The sequence below is a fragment of the Lolium perenne genome, chromosome 4 (genome assembly GCF_019359855.2).
Source record: "Lolium perenne isolate Kyuss_39 chromosome 4, Kyuss_2.0, whole genome shotgun sequence".
Classification (NCBI taxonomy): Eukaryota; Viridiplantae; Streptophyta; class Magnoliopsida; order Poales; family Poaceae; genus Lolium; species Lolium perenne.
The window spans coordinates 193,422,473-193,443,613 of record NC_067247.2 but is presented as its reverse complement, the minus strand read 5'-3'; the positions used below and the strand labels follow the sequence as shown (position 1 = coordinate 193,443,613).

Sequence of the window (21,141 nt, the reverse complement as noted above, 5' to 3'; positions counted from 1 at the left end):
CAAGTGGGGGGGGGCGCCCCCCTACTGTGTGGGCCCCCCAGAAACCCTTTTGCGCCGCCTCTTCGCCTATTTAACCCCTCGCGACCTAAATCCCCGAGACCAATTGACGAAACTCCAGAAAGACTCTAGGGGCGCCGCCGCCATCACGAAACTCCAATTCGGGGGACAGAAGTCTCTGTTCCGGCACCCTGCCGGGACGGGGAAGTGCCCCCGGAAGCCATCTCCATCGACGCCACCGCCTCCATCATGCTCTGTGAGTAGTTCCCCCATGGACTACGGGTTCTAGCAGTAGCTAGTTGGTACTCTCTCTCCCATGTACTTCAATACAATGATCTCATGAGCTGCCTTACATGATTGAGATCCATCTGATGTAATCAGTGTTGTGTTTGTTGGGATCCGATGGATGATACATTATGATTAGTCTATCTATAAAGTTTGTGAAGTTATTGTTGCTGCAATCTTGTTATGCTTAATGCTTGTCACTAGGGCCCGAGTGGCATGATCTTAGATTTAAGCTCTATAATTATTGCTTAGATTGTATCTACAAGTTGTATGCACATGTCTATGTCCGGAACCAAAGGCCCCAAAGTGACAGAAATTGGGACAACTGGAGGGGAAGGCGTAGGTATGAGGATCACATGTTTTCACCAAGTGTTAATGCTTTGCTCTGGTACTCTATGAAAAGGAGTACCTTAATATCCAGTAGATTCCCTAGAGGCCCGGCTGCCACCGGCTGGTAGGACAAAAGATGTTGTGCAAGTTTCTCATTGCGAGCACGTACGACTATATATGGAAAACATGCCTACATGATTAATAACCTTGATGTTCTGTCTTAATGCTATTTCAGTCCTATCAATTGCCCAACTGTAATTTGTTCACCCAACAGTTGTCACTTGTTATTGGAGAGTTACCACTAGTGTAGATCGCTGGGAACCCCGGTCCATCTCTCATCATCATATACTCGTTCTATATGTCATTGGAAGTAGTATCAACTATTTTCTGGTGCCATTGCCTCTGTGTCCTTTATTCGCTTTGTATTCTTGTTACTATTGCTCTCATATTACTGCTGCTTTCACATCACCCCTGTTACTAGTGCTTTTCCAGGTGCAGCTGAATTGACAACTCAGTTGTTAAGGCTTATAAGTATTCTTTACCTCCCCTTGTGTCGAATCAATAAATTTGGGTTTTACTTCCCTCCAAGACTATTGCGATCCCCTATACTTGTGGGTTATCAAGACTGTTTTCTGGCGCTGTTGCCGGGGAGGCATAGCTTTACTCATAAGTTCACCTGGGGAGTACACTCTACCTCTCTCTCTGTTTTTTATTTTGTTTTATTTTGTTTTGTTTAGTTTACTTTTGTCTAGTTTACTTGTGCTTAGTTTATTTCTGCCTAGTACTATTTTGCTTAGTTTATTTTTGTCTAGTTTATTTTTGTTTTGTTTTATTTTCTCATATACCCAAAAATCCATAAAAATTTGAAAAACCTAAAAATTAAAAACTGCTGCTATGGGAGAACCCACAACCTACTTGGAGCTTATAGAATATTGTAATAATTATAGAGAATCAAGAACGGGGAAAGTAATGAGTGCTATGATAGAAAAATTGAATACAATTGCTAAAATTTTGCTTAAACGCCCTAAATTGTTGCTCTGAAGAGGATACTAAACATCTGAAATTCCAATGTGGCTTTAGTGAGGAAGCTTTAATTAAGAACTACAACTGGAATAACTATATTCATCTCGGGTTCGAAGAGGTAGAACAATTTGTCATATTTATGGGAGCTTCTGAGATCGAATCCTTCATGGTTAAGAATTATGAAACTTGTGTTGTTTGTAAGGACCTTAAAGATTATGTCTCTTCTATCCTTAATTTTTGCAATGAAAGTTATAGTGATAATCCTTATATCATTGATTATAAAGAGAGACTCATTAATGCACAAGAATGCACTCACAATTTGCAGGAACCTGTGGAAGAAGAAATTGATGAACCTGAAAGCTCATTGGATGAAAAAGAGGAGGAGATTGATGAACCTGAAAGCTCATTGGATGAAAAAGAAGAGGAGAGTGATGAACAAAAGGAGGAAGAATGGATTAGCTACCCATGCCAACCTTCTAATGAGAGTAACTCTTTATCTCTTACACTATTTGATTGTCCTCCATGCTTACCGAAGGAGGATGAATGTTATGTTCCTGTGGATTCTCTTGCAATATTCCCTATGAGTAAAACTTGCGAGAATAATTATGCTACTGTTATTTATGATAATCCATGCTATTTTGATAAATCTTATGATAATGCTTTGTTTGTGCCTGATGTCGAAATGCATGGTACTAAAGAATTTTGCTTGGCAAATGTTTATGATAAAGCTCTAGATGATGGTCCTATGTTACTTGATAATATTAATTGTACTACTAATGAAAATGGGATTGGAGAAGTCTTGACTTTATCTATGAGTCCCATATCTCTTGAGATTGATCAATCATCTTGCTATGTTATTGATAAAAGTGAGTTTGAAAGTTTTAATCCCACTATTTTTGAGCTTGATAAAAATTATGTGTTTGTGGATCATGAGAAGCATGCTTTATGTGATAGTTATATTGTTGAGTTTGTTCATGAAGCTACTTAAAATTATTATGAGAGAGGAAAATATGGTTGTAGAAATTTGCATGGTACTAAAACACCTCTCTATATGCTGAAACTTTTTAAGTTACTCTTGTTTTATCTTCCTATGCTTGTCACTTTGTTCTTCATGAATTTATTTGTGTACAAGATTCCTATGCATAGGAAGTGGGTTAGACTTAAATGTGTTTTGAATTTGCTTTTTGATGCTCTCTTTTGCTTCAACTCTTATTCCTTACGCGAGTGCATCATTAAAATTGCTGAGCCCATCTTAATGGCTATAAACAAAGCACTTCTTGGGAGATAACCCATGTGTTTATTTTGCTACTGTTTTGTTTTGTTTTGGAAGTTGTTACTACTGTAGCAACCTCTCCTTATCTTTATTTTATTGCAATGTTGTGTGATACGTCTCCGACGTATCGATAATTTCTTATGTTCCATGCCACATTATTGATGATACCTACATGTTTTATGCATACTTTATGTCATATTTATGCATTTTCTGGAACTAACCTATTAACGAGATGCCGAAGAGCCGATTCTTTGTTTTCTGCTGTTTTTGGTTTCAGAAATCCTAGTAAGGAAATATTCTCGGAATTGGACGAAATCAACGCCCAGGGGCCTATTTTACCACGAAGCTTCCAGAAGACCGAAGAGGAGACGAAGTGGGGCCACGAGGTGGCCAGACACCAGGGCGGCGTGGCCCAGGTCTTGGCGGCTCCGGCCTGTCATCTGGGCCCCTCGTGTGGCCCCCTGACCTGCCCTTCCGCCTACATATAGTCTTCATCGCGAAAACCCCAGTACCGAGAGCCACGATACGGAAAACCTTCCAGAGACGCCGCCGCCGCCAATCCCATCTCGGGGGATTCAGGAGATCGCCTCCGGCACCCTGCCGGAGAGGGGAATCATCTCCCGGAGGACTCTACACCGCCATGGTCGCCTCCGGAGTGATGAGTGAGTAGTTCACCCCTGGACTATGGGTCCATAGCAGTAGCTAGATGGTTGTCTTCTCCTCATTATGCTTCATTGTCGGGTCTCGTGAGCTGCCTAACATGATCAAGATCATCTATCTGTAATGCTACATGTTGTGTTTGTTGGGATCCGATGAATAGAGAATACCATGTTATGTTGATTATCAATTTATACCTATGTGTTGTTTATGATCTTGCATGCTCTCCGTTACTAGTAGATGCTTTGTCCAAGTTGATGCTTGTAACTCCAAGAGGGAGTATTTATGCTCGATAGTGGGTTCATGCCTCTGTCGAATCTGGGGGAGTGACAAGAACCCCTAAGGTTGTGGATGTGCTGTTGCCACTAGGGATAAAACATTGATGCTATGTCTGAGGATGTAGTTATTGATTACATTACGCACCATACTTAATGCAATTGTCTGTTGTTTGCAACTTAATACTGGAAGGGGTTCGGATGATAACCTGAAGGTGGACTTTTTAGGCATAGATGCATGCTGGATAGCGGTCTATGTACTTTGTCGTAATGCCCAATTAAATCTCACTATACTCATCATATCATGTATGTGCATGGTCATGCCCTCTCTATTTGTCAATTGCCCAACTGTAATTTGTTCACCCAACATGCTATTTATCTTATGGGAGAGACACCACTAGTGAACTGTGGACCCCGGTCCATTCTTTACATCTGAAATACAATCTACTGCAATTGTTCTACTGTTTTCTGCAAACAATCATCTTCCACACTATACATCTAATCCTTTGTTAAAGCAAGCCGGTGAGATTGACAACCTCGCTGTTTCGTTGGGGCAAAGTACTTTGGTTGTGTTGTGCAGGTTCCACGTTGGCGCCGGAATCCCTGGTGTTGCGCCGCACTACATCTCGCCGCCATCAACCTTCAACGTGCTTCTTGGCTCCTACTGGTTCGATAAACCTTGGTTTCTTACTGAGGGAAAGCTTGCCGCTGTACGCATCACACCTTCCTCTTGGGGTTCCCAACGGTCGCGTGCTGTACGCGTATCAAGACTGTTTTCTGGCGCTGTTGCCGGGGAGATCAAGACACGCTGCAAGGGGAGTCTCCACATCCCAATCTCTTTACTTTGTTTTTGTCTTGCTTTATTTTATTTACTACTTTGTTTGCTGCACTAAATCAAAACACAAAAAAATTAGTTGCTAGTTTTACTTTATTTACTGTCTTGTTTGCACTCTATATCAAAAACACAAAAAAATTAGATACTTGCATTTACTTTATCTAGTTTGCTTTATTTACTACTGCTAAAATGGGTACTCCTGAAAATACTAAGTTGTGTGACTTCACAACCACAAATAATAATGATTTCTTATGCACACCTATTGCTCCACCTGCTACTACAGCAGAATTCTTTGAAATTAAACCTGTTTTACTAAATCTTGTTATGCGAGAGCAATTTTCTAGTGTTAGTTCTGATGATGCTGCTGCCCATCTCAATAATTTTGTTGAATTGTGTGAAATGCAAAAGTATAAAGATGTAGATGGTGACATTATAAAATTTTAAAATTGTTCCCTTTCTCATTAAGAGGAAGAGCTAAAGATTGGTTGATATCTCTGCCTAAGAATAGTATTGATTCATGGACTAAATGCAAGGATGCTTTTATTGGTAGATATTATCCCCCTACTAAAATTATATCTTTGAGGAGTAGCATAATGAATTTTAAACAATTGGATAATGAGCATGTTGCACAAGCATGGGAAAGAATGAAATCTTTGGTTAAAAACTGCCCAACCCATGGACTGACTACTTGGATGATCATCCAAACCTTTTATGCAGGACTGAATTTTTCTTTGCGAAACCTATTGGATTCAGCTGCTGGAGGTACCTTTATGTCCATCACTCTTGGTGAAGCAACAAAGCTTCTTGATAATATGATGATTAATTACCCTGAATGGCACACGGAAAGAGCTCCACAAGGTAAGAAGGTAAATTCTGTCGAAGAAACCTCTTCCTTGAGTGATAAGATTGATGCTATTATGTCTATGCTTGTGAATGATAGGACTAATGTTGATCCTAATAATGTTCCGTTAGCTTCATTGGTTGCTCAAGAAGAACATGTTGATGTAAACTTCATTAAAAATAATAATTTCAACAACAATGCTTACCGGAACAATTCTAGTAACAACTATAGGCCATATCCTTATAATAATGGCAACGGCTATGGTAATTCTTATGGGAATTCTTACAACAATAATAAGAACACACCCCCTGGACTTGAAGCCATGCTTAAGGAATTCATTAGTACACAAACTGCCTTTAACAAATCTGTTGAAGAAAAGCTTGGAAAATTGATATACTTGCTTCTAAAGTCGATAGTCTTGCTGCTGATGTTGATCTTTTGTAATCGAAAGTTATGCCTAATGAAAATCATAATAATAAAATTGTTACTACAGCAAATGCCATACAAGTTAGAATTAATGAGAATATAAGATTGATGGCCGAATTGCGTGCTAGGTGGGAAAGAGAAGAAAATGAAAAAGAAGATAATATAGCTAAAGTTTGGACTATTACCACCACTAGAAATGCTAATGCTCCACATGTTGCTGCACCTTCTACTAATAATGGTAAAAGCATTGGTGTTAGCAATGTTTCCACTTCTAATGCAAAGCGCGAAAAACTGCCTGAAACTGCTAAAACTGCTGAAACTGCCTGTGATAAAACTGCTGAAATTTTTTCCAACATTGGGGATGATGATCCCATTGCTTTAGATTATAATGGTTTGAATTTTGATGATTGCCACATCTCTGAAGTTATAAAGTTCTTACAAAAACTTGCTAAGAGTCCTAATGCTAGTGCTATAAACTTGGCTTTCACAAAACATATTACAAATGCTCTCATAAAAGCTAGAGAAGAGAAACTAGAACGCGAAGCTTCTATTCCTAGGAAGCTCGAGGATGGTTGGGAGCCCATCATTAAGATGAAGGTCAATGATTTTGACTGTAATGCTTTATGTGATCTTGGTGCAAGTATTTCTGTTATGCCTAAGAAAATCTATAATATGCTTGACTTGCCACCATTGAAAAATTGTAATTTGGATGTTAATCTTGCTGATCATTCTACAAAGAAACCTTTGGGGAGAGTTGATAATGTTCGCATTACCATTAACAATAACCTTGTCCCCGTTGATTTTGTTGTCTTGGATATTGAATGCAATACATCTTGTCCTATTATATTGGGAAGACCTTTTCTTCGAACTGTTGGTGCTATCATTGATATGAAGGAAGGTAATATTAAATATCAATTTCCTCTCAAGAAAGGTATGGAACACTTCCCTAGAAAGAGAATGAAGTTACCTTTTGATTCTATTATTAGAACAAATTATGATGTTGATACTTCGTCTCTTGATAATACTTGATACACACTTTCTACGCCTAGCTGAAAGGCGTTAAAGAAAAGCGCTTATGGGAGACAACCCATGTTTTTACTACAGTATTTTTATTTTATATTTGAGTCTTGGAAGTTGTTTACTACTGTAGCAACCTCTCCTTATCTTAGTTTTGTGCATTGTTGTGCCAAGTTAAGTCGTTGATAGTAAGGTTCATACTAGATTTGGATTACTGCACAAAAACAGATTTCTTTGCTGTCACGAATCTGGGCCAAATTCTCTGTAGGTAACTCAGAAAATTATGCCAATTTACGTGAGTGATCCTCAGATATGTACGCAACTTTCATTCAATTTGAGAATTTTCATTTGAGCAAGTCTGGTGCCTCAATAAAATTCGTCTTTACGAACTGTTCTGTTTTGACAGATTCTGCCTTTTATTTTGCATTGCATGTTTTGATATGCTTGATGGATTTTTCGATTCCATTAACTTTCAGTAGCTTTGTGCAATGTCCAGAAGTGTTAAGAATGATTATGTCACCTCTGAACATGTAAATTTTGATTGTGCACTAACCCTCTAATGAGTTGTTTTGAGTTTGGTGTGGAGGAAGTTTTCAAGGATCAAGAGAGGAGGATGATACACTATGATCAAGGAGAGTGAAAGCTCTAAGCTTGGGGATGCCCCGGTGGTTCACCCCTGCATATTTTAAGAAGACTCAAGCGTCTAAGCTTGGGGATGCCCAAGGCATCCCCTTCTTCATCGACAACATTATCAGGTTCCTCCCCTGAAACTATATTTTTATTCCATCACATCTTATGTACTTTGCTTGGAGCGTCGGTTTGTTTTTGTTTTTGTTTGAATAAAATGGATCCTAGCATTCTTTGTGTGTGAGAGAGACACGCTCCGCTGTTTCATATGGACAAATATGTCCTTAGTCTTTACTCATAGTATTCATGGCGAAAGTTTCTTCTTCGTTAAATTGTTATATGGTTGGAATCGGAAAATGCTACATGTAGTAATTGCTAAAATGTCTTGGATAATGTGATACTTGGCAATTTTTGTGCTCATGTTTAAGCTCTTGCATCATATACTTTGCACCCATTAATGAAGAAATACATAGAGCTTGCTAAAATTTGGTTTGCATAATTTTTCTCTCTAAAGTCTAGATAATTTCTAGTATTGAGTTTGAACAACAAGGAAGACGGTATAGAGTCTTATAATGTTTTCAATATGTCTTTTATGTGAGTTTTGCTGCACTGGTTCATCCTTGTGTTTGTTTCAAATAACCTTGCTAGCCTAAACCTTGTATCGAGAGGGAATACTTCTCATGCATCCAAAATCCTTGAGCCAACCACTATGCCATTTGTGTCCACCATACCTACCTACTACATGGTATTTCTCCGCCATTCCAAAGTAAATTGCTTGAGTGCTACCTTTAAATTTCTATCCTCTACCTTTACAATATATAGCTCATGGGACAAATAGCTTAAAAACTATTGTGGTATTGAATATGTAATTATGCACTTTATCTCTTATTAAGTTGCTTGTTGTGCGATAACCATGTTCCTGGGGATGCCATCAACTACTCTTTGTTGAATATCATGTGAGTTGCTATGCATGTCCGTCTTGTCTGAAGTAAGGGCGATTTACCACTCATTTAATGGTTAGAGCATGCATATTGTTAGAGAAGAACATTGGGCCGCTAACTAAAGCCATGAATCATGGTGGAAGTTTCAGTTTTGGACATATATCCTCAATCTCATATGAGAACATTAATTGTTGCTACATGCTTATGCATTAAAGAGGAGTCCATTATCTGTTGTCTATGTTGTCCCGGTATGGATGTCTAAGTTGAGAATAATCAAAAGCGAGAAATCCAATGCGAGCTTTCTCCTTAGACCTTTGTACAGGCGGCATAGAGGTACCCCTTTGTGACACTTGGTTAAAACATGTGCATTGCGATGACAATCCCGGTAATCCAAGCTAATTAGGACAAGGTGCGGGCACTATTAGTATACTATGCATGAGGCTTGCAACTTGTAAGATATAATTTACATAACACATATGCTTTATTACTACCGTTGACAAAATTGTTTCTTGTTTTCAAAACCAAAGCTCTAGCACAAATATAGCAATCAATGCTTCCCTCTGCGAAGGGCCTTTCTTTTACTTTTATGTTGAGTCAGTTCACCTATCTCTCTCCACCTCAAGAAGCAAACACTTGTGTGAACTGTGCATTAATTCCTACATACTTGCATATTGCACTTGTTATATTACTTTGCATTGACAATATCCATGAGATATACATGTTATGAGTTGAAAGCAACCGCTGAAACTTCATCTTCCTTTGTGTTGCTTCAATACCTCTACTTTGATTTATTGCTTTATGAGTTAACTTTTATGCAAGACTTATTGATGCTTGTCTTGAAAGTACTATTCATGAAAAGTCTTTGCTACATGATTCATTTGTTTACTCATGTCATTTACATTGTTTTGATCGCTGCATTCATTACATATGCTTACAATAGTATGATCGAGGTTATGATGGCATGTCACTCCAGAATATATCTTTGTTATCGTTTACCTGCTCGGGACGAGCAGAAACTAAGCTTAGGGATGCTGATACGTCTCCGACGTATCGATAATTTCTTATGTTCCATGCCACATTATTGATGATACCTACATGTTTTATGCATACTTTATGTCATATTTATGCATTTTCTGGAACTAACCTATTAACGAGATGCCGAAGAGCCAGTTGCTGTTTTCTGCTGTTTTTGGTTTCAGAAATCCTAGTAAGGAAATATTCTCGGAATTGGACGAAATCAACGCCCAGGGGCCTATTTTACCACGAAGCTTCCAGAAGACCGAAGAGGAGACGAAGTGGGGCCACGAGGTGGCCAGACACCAGGGCGGCACGGCCCAGGTCTTGGCCGCTCCGGCCTGTCATCTGGGCCCCTCGTGTGGCCCCCTGACCTGCCCTTCCGCCTACATATTGTCTTCGTCGCGAAAACCCTAGTACCGAGAGCCACGATACGGAAAACCTTCCAGAGACGCCGCCGCCGCCAATCCCATCTCGGGGGATTCAGGAGATCGCCTCCGGCACCCTGCCGGAGAGGGGAATCATCTCCCGGAGGACTCTACACCGCCATGGTCGCCTCCGGAGTGATGAGTGAGTAGTTCACCCCTGGACTATGGGTCCATAGCAGTAACTAGATGGTTGTCTTCTCCTCATTATGCTTCATTGTCGGGTCTTGTGAGCTGCCTAACATGATCAAGATCATCTATATGTAATGCTACATGTTGTGTTTGTTGGGATCCGATGAATAGAGAATACCATGTTATGTTGATTATCAATTTATACCTATGTGTTGTTTATGATCTTGCATGCTCTCCGTTACTAGTAGATGCTTTGGCCAAGTTGATGCTTGTAACTCCAATAGGGAGTATTTATGCTCGATAGTGGGTTCATGCCTCTGTCGAATCTGGAGGAGTGACAAGAACCCCTAAGGTTGTGGATGTGTTGTTGCCACTAGGGATAAAACATTGATGCTATGTCTGAGGATGTAGTTATTGATTACATTACGCACCATACTTAATGCAATTGTCTGTTATTTGCAACTTAATACTGGAAGGGGTTCGGACGATAACCTGAAGGTGGACTTTTTAGGCATAGATGCATGCTGGATAGCGGTCTATGTACTTTGTCGTAATGCCCAATTAAATCTCACTATACTCATCATATCATGTATGTGCATGGTCATGCCCTCTCTATTTGTCAATTGCCCAACTGTAATTTGTTCACCCAACATGCTATTTATCTTATGGGAGAGACACCACTAGTGAACTGTGGACCCCGGTCCATTCTTTACATCTGAAATACAATCTACTGCAATTGTTCTATTGTTTTCTGCAAACAATCATCTTCCACACTATACATCTAATCCTTTGTTACAGCAAGCCGGTGAGATTGACAACCTCGTTGTTTCGTTGGGGCAAAGTACTTTGGTTGTGTTGTGCAGGTTCCACGTTGGCGCCAGAATCCCTGGTGTTGCGCCGCACTACATCTCGCCGCCATCAACCTTCAACGTGCTTCTTGGCTCCTACTGGTTCGATAAACCTTGGTTTCTTACTGAGGGAAAACTTGCCGCTGTACGCATCACACCTTCCTCTTGGGGTTCCCAACGGTCGCATGCTGTACGCGTATCATTGTGCCAAGTGAAGTCTCTAATAGAAGGTTGATACTAGATATGGATTTCTACGCAGAAACAGATTTCTATCTGTCACGAATTTGGGCAGGGATCTCTATAGGTAACTCAGAAAAATCTGCCAATTTACGTGCGTGTTCCTCAGATATGTACGCAACTTTCATTAGTTTTGAGTTTTCTGATTTGAGCAACGGAAGTACCTCTTTAAAATTCGTCTTTACTGGCTGTTCTGTTTTGACAGATTCTGTCTCTGTTTTTTGCATTGTCTCTTGTGGACTTTAAGTGAGGCTTTCTAGACGTGGAGAGCTGTAGCTAATGTTTTATTGAGTTCTTGCAATGTGTCACTACAGGACTAAAGTGGATTCAAGTTTTTTGAGTACTAACCCCTCTAATGAAGTTTATGAGAAGTTTGGTGTGAAGGAAGTTTTCAAGGGTCAAGAGAGGAAGATGATATATGATCAAGAAGAGTGAAAAGTCTAAGCTTGGGGATGCCCCCGTGGTTCATCCCTGCATATTTCAAGAAGACTCAAGCGTCTAAGCTTGGGGATGCCCAAGGCATCCCCTTCTTCATCAACTTATCAGGTTTCTTCTGTTGAAACTATATTTTTATTCGGTCACATCTTATGTGCTTTACTTGGAGCGTCTGTGTGCTTTTTGTTTTGTTTTTGTTTGAATAAAGATGGATCCTAGCAATCCTTGTGTGGGAGAGATACACGCTCCGCTTTTTCATATGAACACTTGTTCTTCGTTTTACTTTTAATGTTCAATGGTAAAAGTTGAAAGCTACAATACTTATTGTTATTTGGTTGGAAACAGAAAATGCCTCATAATGTCTTGAATAATTTGATACTTGGCAATTGTTTTGAACTCTCAAGTAGATCATGATTAAGTTTTTTCATGTAGTTTAAACCTATTAGTGGAGAACTACTGTAGAGCTTGCTAAAATTGGTTTGCATGATTGGTCTCTCTTAAAGTCTAGATATTTTCTGGTAAAAGTGTTTGAGCAACAAGGAAGACAGTGTAGAGTATTATAATGCTTGCAATATGTTCTCATGTGAGTTTTCTGTACCGGTTCATACTTGTGTTTGCTTCAAACAACCTTGCTAGCCCAAAGCCTTGTACTGAGAGGGAATGCTTCTCGTGCATCCAAATCCTTGAGCCAAAAACTATGCCATTCGTGTCCACCATACCTACCTACTACATGGTATTTTCTGCCATTCCAAGTAAATACTTCATGTGCTACCTTTAAACCTTCAAAATGCTTCTCAATTTGTGTCAATGTTTTATAGCTCATGAGGAAGTATGTGGTGTTTTATCTTTCAATCTTGTTGGGCAACTTTCACCAATGGACTAGTGGCTTCATCCGCTTATCCAATAATTTTGCAAAAAGAGCTGGCGCGGGGTTCCCAGCCCCCAATTAATTAACTTTTATTAATAATTCTCTTCACATGTTTTGCTCTGATTCATCAGTAAGCAACTTAATTTTGCAAATAGACACTCCTCCATGGTATGAGATTGTTGGAAGGCACCCGAGGATTTGGTCAGCCATGGCTTGTGAATGAAAAGGTTGGGAGGAGTGTCACCCTTAAATAAACTAAACTAAAGTACATGTGTAAACAAAAGAGAAGAGGGATGATCTACCTTGCTGGTAGAGATAACGTCCTTCATGGGAGCCGCTCTTCGAAAGTCTGTCTGACAAGGGGGTTAGAGTACCCATTACCATTCGTTGACAACAACAAACACCTCTCAAAACTTTACTTTTATGCTCTCTATATGATTTCAAAAACGTAAAAAGCTCTAGCACATGATTTTATCCCTGCTTCCCTCTGCGAAGGGCCATTCTTTTACTTTATGTTGAGTCAGTTTACCTACTTCCTTCCACCTTAGAAGCAAACACTTGTGTCAACTGTGCATTGATTCTTACATACTTGCTTATTTGCATTCATCATATTACTTTATGTTGACAATTATCCATGAGATATGCATGTTGAAAGTTGAAAGCAACTGCTGAAACTTATATCTTCCTTTGTGTTGCTTCGATGCTTTTACTTTGAATCTATTTCTTTATGAGTTAACTCTTGTGCAAGACTTTTGATGCTTGTCTTGAAAGTACTCTTCATGAAAAGTTTTGCTATATGTTATCTATTTGTTAGCAACTATAGATCATTGCCTTGAGTCACTTCATTCATCTCATATGCTTTGTAATAGTATGATCAAGGTTATGTAAGTAGCATGTCACTACAGAAATTATTCTTTTTATCGTTTACCTACTCGAGGACGAGTAGGAACTAAGCTTGGGGATGCTGATACGTCTCCAACGTATCCATAATTTCTGATGTTCCATGCTTGTTTTATGATAATACTTACATGTTTTGCTTGCACTTTATGATGATTTCATGCATTTTCCGGAACTAACCTATTAACAAGATGCCACAGTGCCAGTTCCTGTTTTCTGCTGTTTTTGGTTCCAGAAAGGCTGTTCGGGCAATATTCTCGGAATTGGACGAAATCAACGCCAAACATCTTATTTTTCCCGGAAGCATCCAGAACACCAAAGGAGAGTCGGAGGGGAGCCCACCCCACAGGGCGGCGCGGCCAAGGGGGGGCGCGCCCCCTACTGTGTGGGCCCCCCAGAAACCCTTTTGCGCCGCCTCTTCGCCTATTTAACCCCTCGCGACCTAAATCCTCGAGACCAATTGACGAAACTCCAGAAAGACTCCAGGGGCGCCGCCGCCATCGCGAAACTCCAATTCGGGGGACAGAAGTCTCTGTTCCGGCACCCTGCCGGGACGGGGAAGTGCCCCCGAAAGCCATCTCCATCGACGCCACCGCCTCCATCATGCTCCGTGAGTAGTTCCCCCATGGACTACGGGTTCTAGCAGTAGCTAGTTGGTACTCTCTCTCCCATGTACTTCAATACAATGATCTCATGAGCTGCCTTACATGATTGAGATCCATCTGATGTAATCCGTGTTGTGTTTGTTGGGATCCGATGGATGATACATTATGATTAGTCTATCTATAAAGTTTGTGAAGTTATTGTTGCTGCAATCTTGTTATGCTTAATGCTTGTCACTAGGGCCCGAGTGGCATGATCTTAGATTTAAGCTCTATAATTATTGCTTAGATTGTATCTACAAGTTGTATGCACATGTCTATGTCCGGAACCAAAGGCCCCAAAGTGACAGAAATTGGGACAACTGGAGGGGAAGGCGTAGGTATGAGGATCACATGTTTTCACCAAGTGTTAATGCTTTGCTCCGGTACTCTATTAAAAGGAGTACCTTAATATCCAAAGAGATTCCTAGAGGCCCGGCTGCCACCGGCTGGTAGGACAAAAGATGTTGTGCAAGTTTATCATTGCGAGCACGTACGACTATATATGGAAAACATGCCTACATGATTAATAATCTTGATGTTCTGTCTTAATGCTATTTCAATCCTATCAATTGCCCAACTGTAATTTGTTCACCCAACACTTGTCACTTGTTATTGGAGAGTTACCACTAATGTAGATCGCTGGGAACCCCGGTCCATCTCTCATCATCATATACTCGTTATATATGTCATTGGAAGTAGTATCAACTATTTTCTGGTGCCATTGCCTACGTATTCAAGTATTCGCTGCGTATTCTTGTTACTATTGCTCTCATATTACTGCTGCTTTCACATCACCCCTGTTACTAGTGCTTTTCCAGGTGCAGCTGAATTGACAACTCAGTTGTTAAGGCTTATAAGTATTCTTTACCTCCCCTTGTGTCGAATCAATAAATTTGGGTTTTACTTCCCTTGAAGACTATTGCGATCCCCTATACTTGTGGGTTATCAATCCCCTTCAGCCTAGAGCGAAGGAACTACTCACACATGGATGGGGGAATCATGGATGGTTGGTGGAGAGGCGTCGGTGATGGCGATGGTGATATTCTCCTCCAATTCCCCGTCCCGGCAGGGTGCCATAACGGAGTTCCTGCCTCCGAAATAGGGTTTCGCGAGGCGGCGGCGCTACGGACTTTTCTCTCGAATAACTTCGAACCCCCTGGGGTTTTCTCGTGACGAGGATCTTATAGCCGGAAGGGGAGGCCGAAACGACGAAGGGGTCGGGAATACAACCCCCAGGGCGCGGCCAGTCCTGGGCCGCGCCTGGGCCATGTATTCGTAGCTCCAGCCCCCCTGCTCTTCACCTTTTGGCTCCGTGAGTTCCCCGGGAAAATAAGGAATTTGGGTATATTTCTGGGATTTTTCTCGAAAGTTGATTTTCTGCACAAAAACAAGACACCAGGACAATGCTGCTGAAAACAGCGTTAGTCCGCGTTAGTTGCATTCAAAACACACAAGTTTGAGGTCAAATAATAACAAAAAGGTTCAGGAAAGTAGATACGTTTTGGACGTATCACACGCTAGGACAACCTACGCTATGTAATAATTAAGTATAAGGTTGTGTCATTCATTCTATGTTAGGAAATAATGTAGCCAGGTCATGTGATGGGCCAATTAGGGTTAAATTAGTGTTGTGTTTGGTTTTGGGCCTGTCCAAATCAAAGTAGGTCAGCCCACCTAGTGGGGCGCCCCATCCACCCCCTCATATAAGGGAATAGGTCGGCTAGGGTTAGGGGAGCATACGTTTGAATTTTAGTCTAAGTACTCTCGCTTGTGCTCGTGGTTTAGCATCCCTCCGGGGACAGCGATGCCGTTTATCTGTTTCCAATAAAGATTGTTGCGAGGGTTCTTGTGTTCATCAAGGATTATCAAGCTAGGGTTTGAGGGGTGTCATTCTTCGATACGTTGCTGGCTGGATTCGTTCCTCTACTTCAGGTTGCGTTCCGCGCGTGATTGGGAGTATCTACTACCAGATTGTCTCGCTGTGAAAGATTGGGCAAACACCCGAGAGGATCTCGTAGGATCCTCGTATCACAACTTCTGTATCAGCTAGAGTGGAAACCTAGATTAGTAATAGAAGGGAACCTTTTCCCTAATCTTAGTACCTAAGTAGCTAGAGTTCTATAGCAAGCCAAGTATCTCTAGAGCTAGAATTAGCAATTAGTTAGACTACGAGTCGTTCTTTTGTAGCTTTATTTGCAGTTTTACCTCACTATAAAGTAGGAGGCTGTGTTGATCTTCTGTAGACAGTTCGTGTATCCTTCTATAGACATGCCTTGGACTCACATATGTTTCTGTTGTACCACTCTGAAGGATGTAATATGAGTGGAACGGTGTTTCACTTGTGTTATGTCAACGACTTGCGTACTACACTATGCAGTGGTATGCTGGATCACCGCACATATGGCCCGAGATGACTGTTTGCGTCGGGGTATCCCTAGCGGTGTGGACACATTTTTTTTAGCACTGACACCGTCAAGGTAGGTAATGGCGGTTTAACGTCCCGTCGAGGCCTGCCACCGGCGGTTACCGATTCCCGCGCGACGATGGTGGTTTCCGCGTGTGCCCAATAGATTGGCGTGTTTTGCCTGCATTTCGCGCACGCGGGAAATGACTTGCGCGTGAACGCTGTTTCCCGCCCCACCGTGTCTGTATATGGTGGACGCCAACGGGGGTGACATGCAAACCTCAACCTAAACCCTAGCATCCATCCATGGCCGAGCACAACCTTAGTTGGGATCAAGTTGTTCAGATGTGTCGCAAAGTCCACCCGGAGGAGGAGGAGCAGCTCGCCACCGACGCCCTTCAGGCCGAGCAGCTAGACCGGGAGGCGGTAGGGCGCGCGCTAGAGCGTTAGCGGCGGGCGGCGGCCATGGCGGAAATCGCCGACGCCAGGGGGGAATTCCGGGCGGAGCTCGCCGAGGCGCAGGTGGAGATGGCGGCGGCTAGTGCCGCCTTTGCGGCGGCTCCTCTGTTGCCGGCGGCCCCACCCGCGGACGCCGTCACCCATGACATCACCGACGATGACGAGGACGACCCCATCCGCTTCTTGTTCGGTGGCGACCAGTGGGCTCTGCTCGCGTCGTTTGAGAGCCTACCTAGGGACGTCGTTCGCCATCAGGCTCAGGCAGCGGAGGAGGAAGCTCGCATCCATGCGCTCACCATGAGTCGGGTGTACCTGTGCTCTGACCTAGATTCGGTCCCGCAGAGGGGACCGGAGCCCGCGCGGGTCGACCAGGAGAACCGCGAGCTGGCGGACGCCATCGCCCCCAGGGACGAAGCGGTGGCAGCAGCGGCTAGGGACATGGCCGGCTACCACGCTGAATGGTGGCAACAGCGAAGAGAGTCCACTAGGACTCCTCTTTTGCTGAAGCCCTCGAACGCCGTAGGCGGTAGGACAAGGTGTCCGATCGGCGGGGTGCACGGCGCAAGGAGTGCGTCTGGCGGTCGCGTTTCGACGATGGCACCAGCCCCTCTGGCGGCCAGTAGTAGGCTGCGCGACTGTGAGTAACCCGGCCATGGTAGGCCGCGCTACGAAGAGTAGGTACGTCCATCGTATTTTTAGGTTAACTCGACTAACTATCTCTGTAAAGATGATCCTTTTGGCCAATCAATAGTAATGATGAAATATTTTGCTTACCTAGTCGCTGCCTAATGGTCCCGGATGCAACCAACGAGGTCGCTTGACGTGACCGTGCAACGTCCGCATAGACGCAAACGTGCCGCATATTCGGGCCACGTTTCACGTCTCCGCGAACGCCCCGGTCAATACGTGTCGCCCCGCAGGAACAGGGTGCATGCGCATTTTTTTGGCCATGCAGACGGAAACGGTCGCTCAGCGTCCGTTTGTGTCGCCCCATTGGAGATGCCCTAAGCAGGAAATTGATTGAGTAGCTAGGTCCTAAGTAAGTCAGCTCCTCCTCTCTGATGGCTGCAGTTTACGGTACTCGGCATACTCTTCTTTGTTGTCTACAACGTAGTCGATTGCCCTGACCAGCAAGTTAGGTTGGAACAGCTGCGCCCTGCAGACAAACTGGGGCGTGAAAATCATCTTCATCTAAGCATAGTTAGTGATCAGGGTCCCGACGTATTGACGATGCCTCGGGTAGCGCTGCAATCCAAAAGGAACAACTGTTACTGCAGATGACAGTGACATACTTTCAGATCTATGAAGGAACTTAATGAAGTTTACTACCTGAATGTACTCATGCGTCGTCTCGTCATCAGCAGCATAGAAGCAGCAACCATCTTCGTTCCAGTCGAGAGTCATCTTGAGTACGACGCTCCAATTGGTCCTCCACCTTCTGATGTGATTCTAAATTTGAAGAGTGCTCACATGTATGCCAGCGAATGCAAAAACATCAGCAGATACCTTCTCTATCTGCTCCTCTTTGAATCCCAGGTTGAAACAGACGCCGCTAAGGACGAGTTGAACCAACTGGTTGAGCACAAACTCTAAAATCTCAGGTCTCCAAACCATGGAAGGTTTGCTTGAAAACGGACAATGATGAGCATTGACAGTAGGAGCAGAAAGATCAGGGAATCCCAATGATATAATCGCCTACATGATAAACACCCGAAGAACGTACCAAAGCGGTAGCACATCAATGAACTACCATTACCACATCCACATCCTTAAGCACTATCACATCCACATCCTTAAGCACTACCACATCAATGCACTACTAGTACCACATCCACATCCTCCACATCAATAAACTACGAAAAAAGAAAGAGCGGTCTTACAAGGAGCCACATGTAGAACCGAGGTCGGGAAAGCAGGGGACCCTGGCGAAGATGCATGAAACACAACCGTCTCCTTGGAAGAGTCAGATGCAACGGCGATAACCGTCCCCGTGGAAGATTCAGATGCAACCTCGACAACCTTGACAGGCAATGAAGGAAAGGCCTACAATGGATTCTTTCAGACCCCATGTGTACCCAAAAGACCTAGATCTAAGGCTATGGTTTGCAGATGCTTACAACAACTGGAGTGATCGACACAGAGGAAGAAGACGACAATCCGCGGACAGTAGCTAGCCGCCCGCCGCCACAGCCAACGTCGCCGCCGCCAGCCTCGTCGGCCGTGCGAGTGAGGAAGAGCCGGCCATGTCGCTAGATCGGGAAGGATGGATGAGCTCGAAATGAGAGGAAATAGGAGGAAATGTGGGATTTGGATTTGGCGGTGAGAGAATCGCTCCTATATACGGTGGCAAAATTTGGAGCGCTGCCCGAATTCATCCTGCTGCAGCTCTCGCCATCGCCCGCGGTGGCTCTACGGGAACACGGCGTTGCCGCGACTTTTATGGAGACGAGTGTGGCTCCCTAGAAACGACCGATCCAGACGTTTCTTCAGGATCTGGCTCGAGACTGCTTTAAGAATCGTACAACAACGTGGATGAGGTCAAGCAACCAAACGGGATTTTTTTTACGCCCCCATACGAGCCAAGGAGCCTCCAAGCAAACAAACGCGCCTAGTGCCCACCGTGCTCGTGTCGATATATCTGCACAGCTTCTCCTCGCAGACATCTTGAGCCTCTCGAGGTTATATCTGTCCGCGGCTACAAGCAAATGCTGAGCCATCTCACATGTTTCACCTTCATAAAGTGCAGCATGACTTTGAAAACTCTGGCCTCCATGCCAGAATGGCTATACATCACGTCGTGGTCTTCTCCTTCATGGAACCAAAAAGCTCCGCCATGAACACGGACGACCGCGCGGCAAGCACGTAGCGGTGCAGGTCGAACATCTCACCGGTAATGCAAAGGTGACATCCGCCCCGTGACCAGCCGGGAGAGGAGCCGGCCGAAGTGACGGTTCATCTCCGGCCACGGCACTACAACGAACCGCATCGCGACGCCGATGGCCTCCGCCACACGGATTTCCTTGACTGTTATTTTGTGATTTGAATTCATATTAAAAAGAGGCTAACTTCTAACAAGCGGAAGGAGATCTGTTGTCGGGTAGATTTGAGCCGAAGCGTCGTCGGGTACGGATCGATGCACCATTTATATATACCTCTTGTAAGCCGTCAGATAGATTTATCATATTATAAGATAACCCATAATGTTTATGTTTTTTGGACGCTTCTTCTTAATATAGTAACCAGGTGTTGTAACCCAGTAGCTAGTAAAAGAGACTCATGCCCTCACGCGCACGGGTCAAAAAATACAGAAAAAACAAGGGGCCATCTTGCTCTGAAACTGCTCTCACAAGAAAAATAAAGTCGAAAAATGGGGAAACAAGGGGCCATCTTGCTCGGAAAGTGCTCTCAGAAAGTTTAATTTTTCATCAATTCAAATAAAGTTGAAGGAGATCTGTTGTCGGGTAGATTTGAGCCGAAGCGTCGCCGGGTACGGATCGATGCACCGTCTATATATACCTCTTGTAAGCCGTCAGATAGATTTATCATATTATAAGATAACCCATAATGTTTATGTTTTTTTAGACGCTTCTTCTTAATATAGTAGCCAGGTGTTGTAACCGAGTAGCTAGTAAAAGAGACTCACGCCCTCACGCGCACGGGTCAAAAAATACAGAAAAAAACAAGGAGCCATCTTGCTCGGAAACTGCTCTCACAAGAAAAATAAAGTCAAAAAATGGGGAAACAAGGGGCCATCTTGCTCTCAGAAAGTTGAATTTTCATCAATTCAAATAAAGTTAAAAAATGGGGCATTCCGAGAATTGAACTCGGGACCTCTCGCACCCTAAGCGAGAATCATACCACTAGACCAAATGCCCTTTGTTGTAATAAATCCTATTTCCCTTTACAAATATTATCATATTTCAGAGAAATGCACATAATCCGGGGTGCTCATCACTGGTCCAGCGCTGCAGCTGTGCTAGCTTGCAGCATCATGCAGGACAACCCCTAACTTCTCAAGTTAGCCACACAAGACAAAAGGGGAACATCCCTTGTTGTGCCAGCCATGCACAATAGTAACACAGGCTCTGAACCTCATCAGACCTGTGGTCCAAAACCTCATCCTCAGACCACCCAAAGCTCAATATAGCATTGCCATGCACTGCAAAAGGATTTTCAGCATGGGGATTCCGAGAATTGAACTCGCGACCTTTTGCTCCATAAGCGAATATCTTACCACTAGACTAAATCCCC

At 43.1% G+C, this 21,141-nt stretch overlaps 2 non-coding genes across 2 annotated transcripts; both read right to left on the bottom strand.

Moving 5' to 3' along the window:
* Positions 1-20,693: 20,693 nt before the first annotated feature.
* TRNAP-AGG (transfer RNA proline (anticodon AGG)) lies at positions 20,694-20,765 on the bottom strand. Its single transcript has one exon. It is a non-coding gene; the product is annotated as a tRNA-Pro (tRNA).
* Positions 20,766-21,069: 304 nt separating this feature from the next.
* Positions 21,070-21,141, bottom strand: TRNAH-AUG (transfer RNA histidin (anticodon AUG)). Its single transcript has one exon. It is a non-coding gene; the product is annotated as a tRNA-His (tRNA).